Below are 13932 nucleotides of genomic sequence, written 5' to 3'. Positions count from 1 at the left end.
GCTGTGGAGTGGAGGGTTTCTTCCCATTCTTCAACTTGTCCTGGAAGACCTGAACCCAGAAACACATACAGACACGTCCCTCTCCCTGAAATCAAAATTCATATTTACTGCTTGCTTTCTTGGAAACTACAGCATCTTTTTTCTTACTGAGTTTTCTGTTCTTACAAGTTTGAATTTAAGCTCTAGCAAATTAGAGTTGCAGAAGCTTGAGTTATGTTTTTGCAAAGCTCCATTACCTCCCCTGTATGACAGATATTAGAAGAAAAAAACTTGTACCAAATTCTCTGAGACATCTTGATTAGCAGAGCATTTTTCCATAAACGGCCTTGTATTTTACAACATTTGAAAAAGTTATAATTACCACAGAACAGCAGAATGATTTCAGGATAGTGAGAGGATTTGAAAGGCTATTATTTTATGGTAAATGGCTTTAAACATCCTCATAAAGGAACAACACTTTGTGTGTAAAAAGTCTTGGGGCTTTTATTGTGGGTTGTTTTTTTTTCAGCAAAATGTTCTACATCAGCTTTCTCTCCAATCTCAAGCCACAGAGTATGCAAACAGTAACATTATATCCCATTTACTCTGTCTGCTGATTAAAGAGAATGGATCATACTCATGTCATGTTACTCTTTTTAAGAATCATTTCTTTTAGGTGTTTTGTATTTTACAGATATTTGACCTCTGAATGACAGAAGTTACAAGAGCATAAAATCAATGTAAAGTGGTTAGAATTCTGCCGAGTCTACAATTTAGCCTTAAAATTAATAAAATAAAATAAAATAAAAATAATAATGAAAACAACAACTACAACAAACATACAATCTTTCATTTAGTATCATAGTATTGTATCTTGCAGCTCCTCCACCATCTGAGCTGGATGCTTTGGATGCCATGTCTTTCATCATGTCAGACGCAGATCTGGTAAGGAACCTCGGTGTTGAGGCTGAAATCTGGGAAGCTTGAGCTCTCCACATTTTGCTTCTGTCAGAAGGAAGAGGATCACAGATAAAATTAATGTTCCTATACCTATCAAATAGGGTTATGAGACAATGTCTGGAAAGCATATCTGGAACTGAAATCTAATGGCAGAAGAAATTCGTATATTTGTAAAAGGAACAGAGCTTACAAAGTCATAGCTATTGAAAGTCAGTTGGACAAATGCTCAATATTTTTGGCTTGCTTGTTAGTAATGGTTTGTGAAAGCTGCTAGTTAAGATAATGCAAATCTCATAAGCTGAGCTTAAGCATTTTCACTAGTTTGCATTCATGCAAAAGTTGCAGATTGTTCTGCACAGCACAGAGCCCAGCCTCAAGGAGGAGTGTCAGAAGTGGACACACTTTTTTTTCCTGGGGTTCTAAGGACTTTAACTAGAATACTTTTTTGTGTATCTTATGTACATTTTTCTAGCACAAAAGAGGAGAATTTCCTCTCACGATCAAGATCTCTATGGCTAAGCACTGATGTAGTAGAATGAGGCAGGGTGACGTCTATTATGAATATTGCCTGCTTCTCCTGATGAAATTTGCCACATAACTGTACAAGCCTCCCACTTACATTGCTTCCTCTGGCACCTATATTCAGGCCCAGCCATTGCAGTTACATTGCAGTGTGTATCCAAAAACAGCTGTGAATAATATTTTTAGACATGTACAGGAAGACTACTTTGTGTTGTGTGATTGGAAGGCTATGAGAAGATCTGGGATGCCTCAGTAAATCCAGTAGGGATGCCTTCAGCACAGTGGAACATTCAATGTTCCCAGTGTTTTTAAAGTTTTATAATGCAGTGTCAAAAAATATAACTCAGACTAGGCAATTCTCATGGAAATATTTAGTCCTCTCTCATGTGGGAAAAAGACTGAAGCTCTTAAGTTCTGTTCTGCAAATTCAGAGTCAAAGGGTAATGATTCCCCTTGTGGGATAAAGTTGATATATTTTACACAGTTGCTGAGAGCAATGATTAGGATTTGAGAGAAGTCCTTACAAGACTCCTGGACTCAAGCTTTTTATTATGTCTATGATATTACTTTAACCAACATAATTTAATGTCTAAACTGATACTGTACATAATAATGGACATTGTGCACCTTTTCCAGCCCTTTGGACTTCCTCTTGCATTAGATGTATTAGCCTAAATTCGTTGCTGTCATAATTTCACTGGTGTGACTGGAGCAACGTGAAGGATGAGCACATATCCACCATGCAGCCATTGCACGTTGTGAAACTTCATAAAAAATGGGAGAGTATGGATTCTGCAATCTCTGGTGATTTTCCAATGTCGTCTCATTCTGTTTAACACTGACTGCAGACAGGGTTGGGCAATGGACATTTATCTGAATGACTGTCCTGTTTGTTCATTGCAACACCACAAGCTAATCACACTGCAACACTCAGAATTTACTTTGCTTGCATACTCTACTGGATTGATACAAAGATTTCATATTTCAAGAGTACTCATTCTCGTTTTCAAAATCACAGCATAATTAAACTATATTAACTTCTGAATTAAAAAAATGAAAAATCCTGAAAAATATTTTTATGGCCTTTTTGCTTTGCATTGAATATGTTAATATTTTGTGATAGAATCTTGCATTTTAGGAGAACAAAGAGCTTTAAAGGAATGGTGACTAACACATATTTGCATATATTTTACACCCACTCTGGTGACACTGCGCTTGTCACATCTGGTAATCACAATTAAGGTTTTCAGTACAAAAGTCAAATGGCACCAATTATTTCTCTCCCAGTTTGTATGGGAACTGTTGAGGCCTGATCCACTGATTGATCACCTAAGGAAAGGACTGGCTCAGCCCTGGGAGCACAGGTGAAGGCACCTATGTGATCAGAAAGGGTGGAGCCTGGCTGCATCTCTCTTAGACCCCCCTATTAAAGGGCTGACTGCCACTGGGGAAGGCTCTCTTTCTGGAGATCTCTTTTCTGTGGAGTCTTTCTTGCTAACCTAGGTCTTTGAATGCAGGTGAGCATTCCTTCCCTGTTTGTTTCTTTTACCATTTTCATCACACTAATCTTTCCAGCTGTAGCATCAACTGTAACATAGTTGTATGCCAGGTTACATGTATTTAGATGTGACAATGAGACCTCTACCTTTACTGAGCTATGGTCTGTCTTTTTAACTTTCCTTATTTCTTGTCTTGAGTTAATGAAAACGAACAACAAACAAACATACTACCTCTATTAGATAGCCTTGATTTGGGTATTCTTAAAATATGACCTGAGTATTTTTATGTTTATTCTTTTTCAGGTTACTAGTGGTACAGCAGGAATGTGATAACTTCCATGCTATGCATAAAGTTGAAAAGAGATCCTGAATTATTTCCATAAGCAGGAAGAGGCTCTACCTTGTCTCTTCCCTCCTTACTAGAACCTGGTTTTCTGCTCTGTATCTCAGCCGTCAAGAGACATTTTTTTCCTTTTCTGGGAGCAGAGTAACCCAATTTTAGTCATAAAACTTCACTGTATACAGCAGGAGCTCTTTTTTAAAAACACTGTAAATGCAGACCCTGGGGAGGAAGGAATGACTAAATGACACAGAAAATTTGCACTTTACTCAAGGCAGTGGGAGTAGTGTGAGCTCTCTGTCTATTACAAGGGACCATGGGAGAGGACTGAGCACAGAAGAGCTTTGGGATGTCAAGTCTCCAGATGGTAACAGTTAGAGGTGCAGCCCTGCCTTGGAGCAAGCCCCAGCTCTCTTTCACTGATGGTTCACACGGAATAATGCATTATCCAGTACTGCTCTTTGACTGGCACAAACAAGATAAAGAATGGAATTTTTTACATCCTTCCCTCCAGATAACAAATCATACTTTGAATATAATATTTGTATTGTTTTTTTTCTTTTCTGAGGACAACAGGTCAAGAAACAAGATTGAAAAATACGTTTGTGGGTTTTTTTTTATTATTCAAACAGCATATAATGCACCCCAATGTTATATCACCCGACAAAAGATCCATATGTCACTAAATAGAAATATCTCTATTCTAGATTTTTATCTTGTCACTGTAATTTTTTTTCAAGTTTTACTTTCTATTGCTATAATTCTTTTCCTTGCCACAACTAGTGTTTCTATGTAGTACAGATGAAGATGATCACTCTCTCTTTTTAGAAACAAAGCAATAAACAAACTTAAGCTCTCTCCATTGATGTATTTTACTGATGATGACTAACATGTAAACATAATGATTATTCAAATAAAAAAAAAGCATCTACACAACCACCTATTTTCATTTTAAGATACACAGTGTATTTTGCTGCAGTTATATTGACAGTGGTGTTTGATATTTTTAAGTGTTATAACTGTGGGCCTACATCTGTTACAATTAGAGGAATGCTTTAACTGTTTTTCACAGATAAAATAGATACAGATAGGGATACAATTCAGGCTGAGGGAGTGATGAATGATGAATATTATTGAAAATTGCACTGTAGTGTGCCCCCCTGTGATGACAATGAAGGATATTTCCAACTCTGCAAACTAAGAGTGCCTGGGGCGATACTTTAACTGTATATTGACATTTAGCACTTAAGAGACTGTGATTTTTTTGACCTTTTTTTCCTCTTCCCTGCAGTGCTGAGACATGAGTATTGGAAAATATGGAAATCTAAGACCAAAACTCTTGGACTTAAGCGTGTGATGAGTTCTTATTCCAGCATACCACAACGATTGCTGTGAGATAGAAATGATCCCATGTGCAGATGTCTCAGGCAGGACCTCAGCAGATCAGTGCTGTAGGAGGCACTTGGGAAGAATAGAAACTGCAGGGTGCTTTCTTCTTTTCACACATCTCCAGAACTTGGCTGATGTTTTTAGGCTGAAGGGCAATATTCCTTGTATTGTGGCAATGGCAAACTATGCTGTTTTCAAAGGCTGAGCTACTGCCTTAAATGTTACAGGCTACAAGGGGGAAATTATTATTTTTTTCTTCAGGGTGAGAAGAGTTAAGCTCTTGATTTTATTTTTTTTTATTATTTTTTTAATGGAGCTCAGTTTGGCTATCAAGATATTTTTTTCTTGCTCTTTCACCTGCAGACAATTATGACTAGAAATGCATTTTATTTCTTTCACTGGTCAAGGGCTAAGCATCTATTTGTTGGCACAGTCAGAAAAGTATCTATCCAAGTAATATAAAACAATTGTAAAGATATTTGCAGCCCACTTTATTTGCTATTACAATAAAACTGAGAGAATGTGAGGAATGAGGTCTGACTTGATCTTGGAGCAGAGCAAGCTTCTAGAAAATACACTTCAATTTCTTTCCTCTTCCTTTTTGAAAGGACTGAGGTAGAATAAGTCTATTCTACATCAAAGTTAACCAACATGTAGAACCTGCAGAAGGAATTATCAGATGTAACAATATTATGAACTCCATCTTGGGGGTTAAAAAAAAAAAAGATTGGATCTAACCGATGGAGGCCAGGAAGAAGTAGTGCAAAAGCAAACCACAGCTCCTCAGAAGAAAAAGAATACTTGAAAGACAATGGCACAAATAAGTTTTTACTACCTTTCTGGCTTTATACTGTTGTGGGTTGCAGCAGCTTGAAGGCAGAAGATGCGTGTGAAGTTAGCACTGAGGACAGCACAAGGCTGAGAGCACAAGGCTGAGAGCCCAACTCTTCTTGACCAGAGAGATCAAGCGAGTCAGAAGCACATGTTTCTGAGACCTTGAGACAATGTGATTTAAATGACAAGCTGCTGAAGTTTGGGTTCATGGACTTAGGTAAAAACAGAGTGACATTACAACCAACTCTTGTAGATCATGTTTATGGTAGGCAATGTTTTCAGAAAAGCAGATTATTTTTTATCTCTTAGTGCTGATATGTAGCTTTAGCCACTCTGTGGTGGCTAAGAAAATATTGAAGTGTCAGTGAATTATAGGCATCTTTTTTTATTTTTTTTTCTCCAGGGATCTGGAGACATTCTTATGATTACAACAGTCAGGTCTCAAATGCTGCATGCTCCAGATGACATGAGTACAAACCTGCCAGAAGGGTTATGCTTCAGCAACATCAAATCCTGCTGGCCATGTCTACTTGCATAGGTATAAATTAAATGTGAATCATCTGTAGTCAATGCAGGCATTAATCATCATGTCAGTGTCACAGTGAACAGCATTTGACCTTCCATTGCACTTCTGGATGCTCTTACCATGCTACAACTTCACCATGGAAATGCTGATGGTGCACCATAAGCTTTTTGGGAACTGCAGTTCATCACCAACGCTGCTTTAGGAAACAGGTCAGTGGTTTGTACTCTGTGCCGGTAAGGTGAAGCATGGGGATTGTTATGTGTTTGGTCAGGATCAAAATCCATCTGCTAAGGCACTTTGCCGCTACATGAGACCTTTCCTTCTTTCCCACATCCTGACCTTGTCAGAGTTGGTAATGCCTGTTCCAAAAGAGCTGCGGTTCAGCTTGGAGCATTGAGCAGCATCTCCAGGGGACAAATTAAGGAAGAAACAGTTCTGAGGTTGTACCAGACCTGGAAAGTAATTATGCATCAGCTACTTGGAAAGGAGACTTAATGCCAGGTGGGAAGAGAGGTCTATGCATTGAAATTGACAAGCAGATACTATATTAAATTATTTATAGGAAAATATTTTGGAAAAAGGAAGAGTTATAAGAGCAGTTTCTGTTGTGAAGGAGTTTTTGGTTGTTTTTTTTTTTTTTCTTTCTTGTTGAAGTACGAAACCAAGTATCATATTGATTTAGATTCTGGTATTTGAGATCATTCGTAACAATTTGTTACTGAAGTTAGCCACACAGATTGTAAAATGTAGATCTTGCTCATCTGTAAAGTACAAGAAAGAAAATTTTTGTCCTGTCTTTTGCTCTGAAAAGTTGTCTCTGTTTAAGGACATACAGACACACAAAAAAATGGAATTTGACACACTTAAATGAGTCCTAAGACTCTAACTATCCGGGGAGTAACTACTTCCCTTTTCCCTTTGTTTTTTTTATATGCTTGGTTCTGCTAGTGCAATATAAGAATAAAAATAAAAAAGTGAAAAATTAAGTGATAAGTTCTTAAGGAAAATGGAATTTCACTCTTCGTAATTGATATTTACTTATGGTATTGGACTGTTCAAGATGAAGTTGTTGTTAGGAAAGTAAGCAAAGGCAAGAATACAAGCTACAGGCTTCATTAGAGTGGACCACCATTTGTTCTTTGTGTACATTTGAGCAGGTTGCAGATATGCCTATGGGAAGGAGCAGTGTTTGTTTGCAACACAAATGGTAGGTTGAAGAGGCTGTGAGTAAGCCACAGATACAGCCACTATGTTTGTGCACTGCTCAAGTAGTGTATGAAACACTCTAGCAGCTTTCAAGAATGGGCTGTGCTATTATCAGTTTCCATTTTCCTGCAAACCTTGAAGAAGCAGCAGTGAACAAACAAGAGTGCATGTTTTGTTCTGTGGTCTTCAGAAATACAGTGTCACATAGATTCAGTTGTGGAATAAACTGTTCTGGAGAAGTGTTATTTTGTACTCTTGGAACTTTACTAAATTAGATGTTATAAAGAAACTGATAACTTGTCAGTTGATTTATGAATAGGATTTTTAATACATTTGGATTTTAAGGCTCTTCACACATTTTATTTGAAATGCTCAGGTTTCTATTTTGGGGGCTGAGTTTGTATTTTAATGAATCAAAGTGAGAAAGCAACAGTGAGTTGTTAAGACTTAGGAGCAACAGTTATTCAGAACTGGCTATCAATAGAAAATTGCCTTCAGTGGGTTACAGCTCCAAATGCTTGAAAGAAAAAAGGCTACCTATGTAGATAGTGATATTATTATTAAATATTTGAGTGATCAGGAGTCTGCTCAGATAAACTGGGATGAGAATATAGTGTTTATTTCTAAGTGACCTGGCAATGTTTCTGTCATGTCCCTGGAAATTCCTAGCACACTTCTGTTCTGAAAAAGCTGTGCAGGATAGCTGAAAGATTGCATAGGCGAGGCAACACTGCAAATGGTTTTGATTTAGGAAGGCTATCTTTCCTCCTGCTATAGTTACTGAAAGCATTTCTTATGCTGAAAGGAGGTTACCCAAAAGGTTTTTCTCACTGGTACTGTAATACTGAGATGCAGAAGTCAGGCACCAGTTGCCTTAAGCATTCACTTGGCCCAGAAGGTAAAAAGGTTTGTATGCCACAACAGCAATAAAGGCACTATTTAAGCAGGATACACAAGACACTGAGATATGTTTTGGCCAGGAAGCTGCACAGGAAAATCAAGCATCAACGTGAATCCCAGATGCAACTTTTATGAGAGAAGGTAGGAGCATTGAAGTATTAATGCTTTGGCTTTTATGGCCAAATTACAGATATTTTTTGTTCCAATTTTCTGTCAGTTCCCCGAATGCAGTATTAAAAAAAAAAAAAAAAAAAAAAAAGACAAGATTTGGTTTCAGATGTCATGAGTAACTGTTCAGAGTTACTCAATGACATTTGAGGGAAGCAGGGCTTACAAGCAATCTGTGGTTTTAAATTAGATTTGCCAAATGCTACATAAAACAATCAGATACGCACAAATTAAAGCTGTTGACAGCCATTTGCAAGCTGGATTATAAGGAGATAAAGCTCAATGAGCATTACTGCCAACAAATAATCGGACTTGTTTCAATTGTGAGTATAGAGTATTTGAAATAACTCGTGGCATGTTTTAGGTAACAATGTTGATTAAAAACAAAAAATAGCCTTACGCTTCTGCAAGAAAGAGTGCTTATGTCATATACAGTTTTTTGAATGGTGGTATAGGCTGTTTTATGTGAACTGTTTCGTGTTCGTAATTTTGAGATAAAGCAGAACTTAAGTTTTTATCTGCTCTAAACAAAACCAGGAAAGTGTCAATTTTAATAATTCTTGTTCAATGTTTTATCATGCTTGACTAAATGGAAAAAAGAATTGAGAATCCATTTTAGTGGAAGACTTGTTCTAAGGGTCTAAGGTTCTAAGACTTGTTCTAAGAACTTGCTCTGTTCTTTGATCTGCCATGATACTTTTCTTTTGAATCCATATGCTTGTCTAGGTAGCAAGATGTGTGTTAGTTCTATTAGCTGATATGAAATACTTGAGGTGCTGAGAAGCTCAGCAAAATAATATATTGGAACAGGTAGCACCCTATGGCAGCTATACTCTCTCTTGGCTGGTCAGCCAGTCAGGCATCTCTGCATAGGACTGCTTTGTGGTTTCAGTTTTGCAGTGAGACCAGTAAATGCATTTGCAGATGAATTATGCTTGACATCTCTGTGAGAGCTAGCCGAACTACTGCCAGTGAAATCTTTCTCTCACAGAATGTAGCAGAATCCAACCATCAAGCTCATCTGGGACTCGTTTCTTTTTTCTTCTCATCTCAAGTGGAGTATGCTTAATTCCCTTTTTGGAGCAGCAAAGATGGCATGGAATGATAGCAGGAAAGAGAGATGAAAAGTTGAGTTGAGTGAGCTAGGTAAATATTATTCTGACACACCCAGCCACAGGAGATAAAGGGACAGATACATGAATGTCTTCTTTCTAGAACAGAGATAAATCCTACTTAGAGCTGCAGAATTGCATATGTTGAAAAAAAATTGCTATACCTGACTTAATTATTCCTGGATTTGTGTTACAAAGGAGACTTTTCAGCAGTACTGCAAATACATCAGAATGATCCTTAGCAAAGATAATATTTTATTGAGGGAACTTGGCAAATATTTTCCATATGCCAATATCATTTCCAGGTTCATATGCAGTGAACTCCAGTTTGTCATTTGCTCTTTAGTATCTGATTTTGTTTTCCATTGTTTTCAATTAAAATTAGCTAAATATGGGAGAGGAAGAAACCTACCTAATTCCAGATCTATTACTAATGGTATATTTATAAAAGAGGCAAATTTCTTCATCTTACAACTCTATAGAAGTTAAGATAAGGACTCAAGTTCTCCTAGGGTAAATGAAGGAGAATAAAATAAAAGGAAGGAGAAAACATCTGTGACAAGTGAATGCATTCTCTATTGAGTGAGTGCAAAGAGCTCTCCATCCTTAAAAGAAAACAAACTGTAATTCTACTAATTTGCCAAGGTAAATATATTCTACATTCAAATTGTAAAATTTTTAAATGTGTTTTTGATTGGTGTCCCTGGTGGGTGCTCTCTCTGTAGCTGTTACTGTGCAGTTCATTCTTCAAATCTTTTTCCTTGGGTCTGTGGGAAACGTCAGTCTAGGAGCTGAATTATATGAATAATTTTATGAATACTGGAATTATATACACAAAATGAGACACGTTCATACTCTTTGTATTTAAGAGATCTCAGAACCTCAGCTATGGACTGTTGTTCTGCATTCTTTCTGTGTATCTGGAAAAAAGACCCTAACACTTCAGGCAAAATGTTACTTACTGGCACCAAATCAACAGATCGTTTCTGGCATTTTTATTCTCTGAAATCCGAATTAGTTTTTATAAAGGATTAACTTGTGACAGAAATTTGAAAAACAGAGGAGAACCTGTGTGAACAAAGATTTTTTTTTTTTTTTTTTTTTTTTTTTTTTTTGTAATAAACCATTGCATATTTGGCAAAATTTTAAAGGTGTAAATAACAGTTAAAGTGAATCTCCCATAATTGGTATTTTTACTATTGGGTGACATTCTGGAAGAAACCAGGTATGGAGTGTATAAAATTTTCTGATATCAGTGTAAATTAATCATTATTCAAACCCTTAGGTTCACTTGGGTAATGTTTGCTAAATGAGAAGAATTTGAAACACAAAATGTAAGAATTCCTTGTTTATTTCAGTTCAGTTATTTGAAACGACTTTGTTTTGGAATATGTGTCTACTCATATCTTTGAATTGATCAGTTTTATATCTTGCATACCAGTCAACCCAACTGGGCAGAATATGAAGAACATTTATGTGCCATTAGAGATGATGAATTATCACCACAAGGAATCACTGTAATGAGGGAAAGCACTGAGTTTAAATTTAGTGCAGCAGTAAACAGGTGACAAAACACGTGATCTATTTTGTGCCTTGTTTGTAGTATCTAATTTTTGCTGCAAGACAACTTGCAAGAGCAAAACATTTTACTGAAGAAAGCTAAAATTCATTATATTTTAATATTACATAACTGAAATGTAAATATGCTCACCAGAACCAACAATGTTGATTAGCCTGCTTTAGAGAACCCTGTACAGCAATAGCTATTTTTACTTGCTGGAACTACCACAGGAATCATTTATATACATAATACAGCCAATAGTCTTAAAACATCCAGAGTCTTCATTGAGCTGAAATTTCTATGCATGAAACATTCCTTCTCTCTCTCTCAATTCAGATCTCTCTTTTGATAACTTCAGAGGCACTAAGTGTAGGCTGAATTTTTTGCAAACCTCTGTCCAGCTGCTCACCATGTCACTGAAGGCTTTCTAGTTTAACTTTTGCCTGAGAGTTTATATCACCACTTCCTCTCAGGCTGAAATAGCTGCTGAGCTGTTTGTATCTTTGTATGTTTGAATCAATACTCATCAAACTCTGCTTTCTTGATTCCCCTTTGTGAGGACTGACTTTCTAAAAGCTGAAGTAAACACAGAATGTAAATTGGAGGGCTTGTGGAAAACTGGATTTCACTTACTTAAAAAAATTACCTAAGAAAATACTAGAACAGTGATAGAGAGACAGGTTTCCCAACAAAGAAAAGTTTCTTACTTTGGTAAGAAGTGTACAGAAACAAGATAAATTTGTTGATACTGATTTCTGCAGGAGAAGCCCAGATCCTACTACTGTGATGTGCTGATGGATGAGAGTCTGCATGACAAGCAATGAAATACAATGAGACGCATACAGAATTAAGCTGTTGTTAAACCCATCGTCTGCTCAGACTGGACAGATCAAACAGAAACTGGAACAGAAAAATGAGCCCTTGTGCAGTAAATATCGAAAATAGAGGGAAGACAAGATAAAGTTACAAGGTGAAGAACTAGTGCCAGTGTTACCAAGCAATGCACGGGTTACAAATTATGATTTATGTTTATGGCCAGCATACACCGATGTCACCCCTGCAGGTGGAAGCCAGGAGCTTCTTGGTGAGAATATCACTGATGCTTAAATATTTCTATCGCATTTTTATGCTATGACCATCATGAGAAAGAAGTTCTGAGAGCATTCATATTTGGTCAATGCACAGGGCATACAGGAAAATTATGGTGTCCAGTATGCCAGCACTGGGAAAAATTGCTCCCAGTCATGAGATACTCTGCAAAAATCACATAACAATGCAGTTATAGATTTATGAGATTGAACTCTAAGAGTGAGATCTTCCAAAATAGCTAGCAGCAAACTCTGTGCAATCCTGTAATACTTAGCTATTAACCACTGTCCTCTTTTGTCTACTGTGGTATAATTTGCATTTTGATTAAACTAGTGAAATATTTTTCTAAACAAAAGAGCCTCTTTTAAAATGTAATTATGTTTCATGTTTAGGCGACTGTTCTTACTGAGGGGGGAAAAAAAAAAAAACAACACCAATTTCCCCTTACCTTTTGTCCTATAAAAAATATATATTGTTACAGTAGCTGGATAAATAAAAATTATAACCAAACTAATCATGTTTAGTGTAACAGCAAATTGCTAGGAGCTTATGGGCTAGTTTATGAATTTTCTTTCATGTTATAGTCCTCCAAAATGTATTATAACTATTTTTTTTCCTGCCATTACCCACAGATTAACAGTGCTCTAATAACTGCTGCTGGAATAGAAAAGACATAGGGTATCAGCTGGGATAAAATGATTACGAAAGTCCATGGTTTTGTTACTTGTTATTAACACCAGCTGGAAATCAGTTTTGTTTTAAAGTACATTTTAATTGCCACACAAAGTAGAAGTCTGGTATTGATTTGGGATGTATTTCCAGATACTAAAACTGTGCTTCTGGTATAATCAGTTTTGAGCTGTTCTTTAGCTCTCCTGTTGCTTTGTTAATTAGTCTATATTAGGTGTACTTCCCAAGATCTAAGATAAGGTAGCAGTTGACTGATGCACTTTCTCATGCTCATACTTTAAGAGAAAATTGATTCTTTCTTCCTTTTCTTTTGTAGACCTTGCCACCTCAACAGTCCGTGATTATATCACCAGCTGAGACATGTGCTGGAGAGGAATAAAGTGAGCTGGAGCCAGATAATAACATTTTTCCATTCACAGGGAGTGTGTGAATCTCCTTGTGAAACAGAATGCCTGAAATCATTGGATTCCAGGGTAGCTCAGCATATGACAGACTCAAACGTATGATTGCAGCTCTTAAAGTGTAATGAGACCCTACTGTACAGTGAAACATTTCCAGACATACATATGTGATACAGGAAGAATCAGGTGCAAAAATTTCTGTTGTCTGGTCATAAGCTGCAAAAAATATTCTCTGTAAAATGTAAAAATCCAGTGAAATCTCTAACGCAAAACTTAGTTCATGTTCGCATGCACCACACTTCTCTTTAGAGTTTAAGTACCTTCAGAGTAAAAGTTGTGAGTTTTGGGTTGTTCTGGATTTGTTGGTGTTTTTTTTTGTGTTTTTTTTTTTTGTTTTTGTTTTCTGTTTTGTTTTGCTTTGTTTTTAATAATACATGCACAGAAGAAGGGACTTGAATCCTCCTGTTCAGGAAGAAAAAAAAGAATTTTCATACTTGTTAATATATGAATGTATATATAAATCCAGAGTTGTACTGCACTTGCAATAGCATTATGCTCAGCTGAGTGGCGCCATCATAAGAGAGCCCCACGTTCACCAAGGGCTTGTGGAAGAAAGAGGATAGCAAGGAAAAGGCTCAACAGGTACTAAGAAATGACAGTCGTTTGAAAAAGCAGGTAACATTGAAAAAGTGTTGTAAGATAAGCAATTCAGAGTAACTGACCATAATTTCAATAGCCAGTTTAGCTGCATGGGGC

General features: G+C 36.7%; 1 long non-coding RNA gene across 1 annotated transcript; it reads left to right on the top strand.

Annotated features, from left to right (window-relative positions):
- Nucleotides 1-2919: 2919 nt before the first annotated feature.
- On the top strand, nt 2920-13566 carry LOC128084148 (uncharacterized). Its single transcript, XR_008208358.1, has 5 exons — nt 2920-2978; nt 3264-3680; nt 5927-6258; nt 11758-11966; nt 13092-13566. It is a non-coding gene; the product is annotated as an uncharacterized LOC128084148 (long non-coding RNA).
- Nucleotides 13567-13932: the final 366 nt, after the last annotated feature.

The sequence above is a fragment of the Tympanuchus pallidicinctus genome, unplaced genomic scaffold (genome assembly GCF_026119805.1).
Source record: "Tympanuchus pallidicinctus isolate F22 unplaced genomic scaffold, pur_lepc_1.0 scaffold1, whole genome shotgun sequence".
In the NCBI taxonomy this organism is placed as follows: Eukaryota; Metazoa; Chordata; class Aves; order Galliformes; family Phasianidae; genus Tympanuchus; species Tympanuchus pallidicinctus.
Note: the sequence above shows the minus strand (reverse complement) of the source record. Positions and strands in the feature narration are given on the sequence as shown.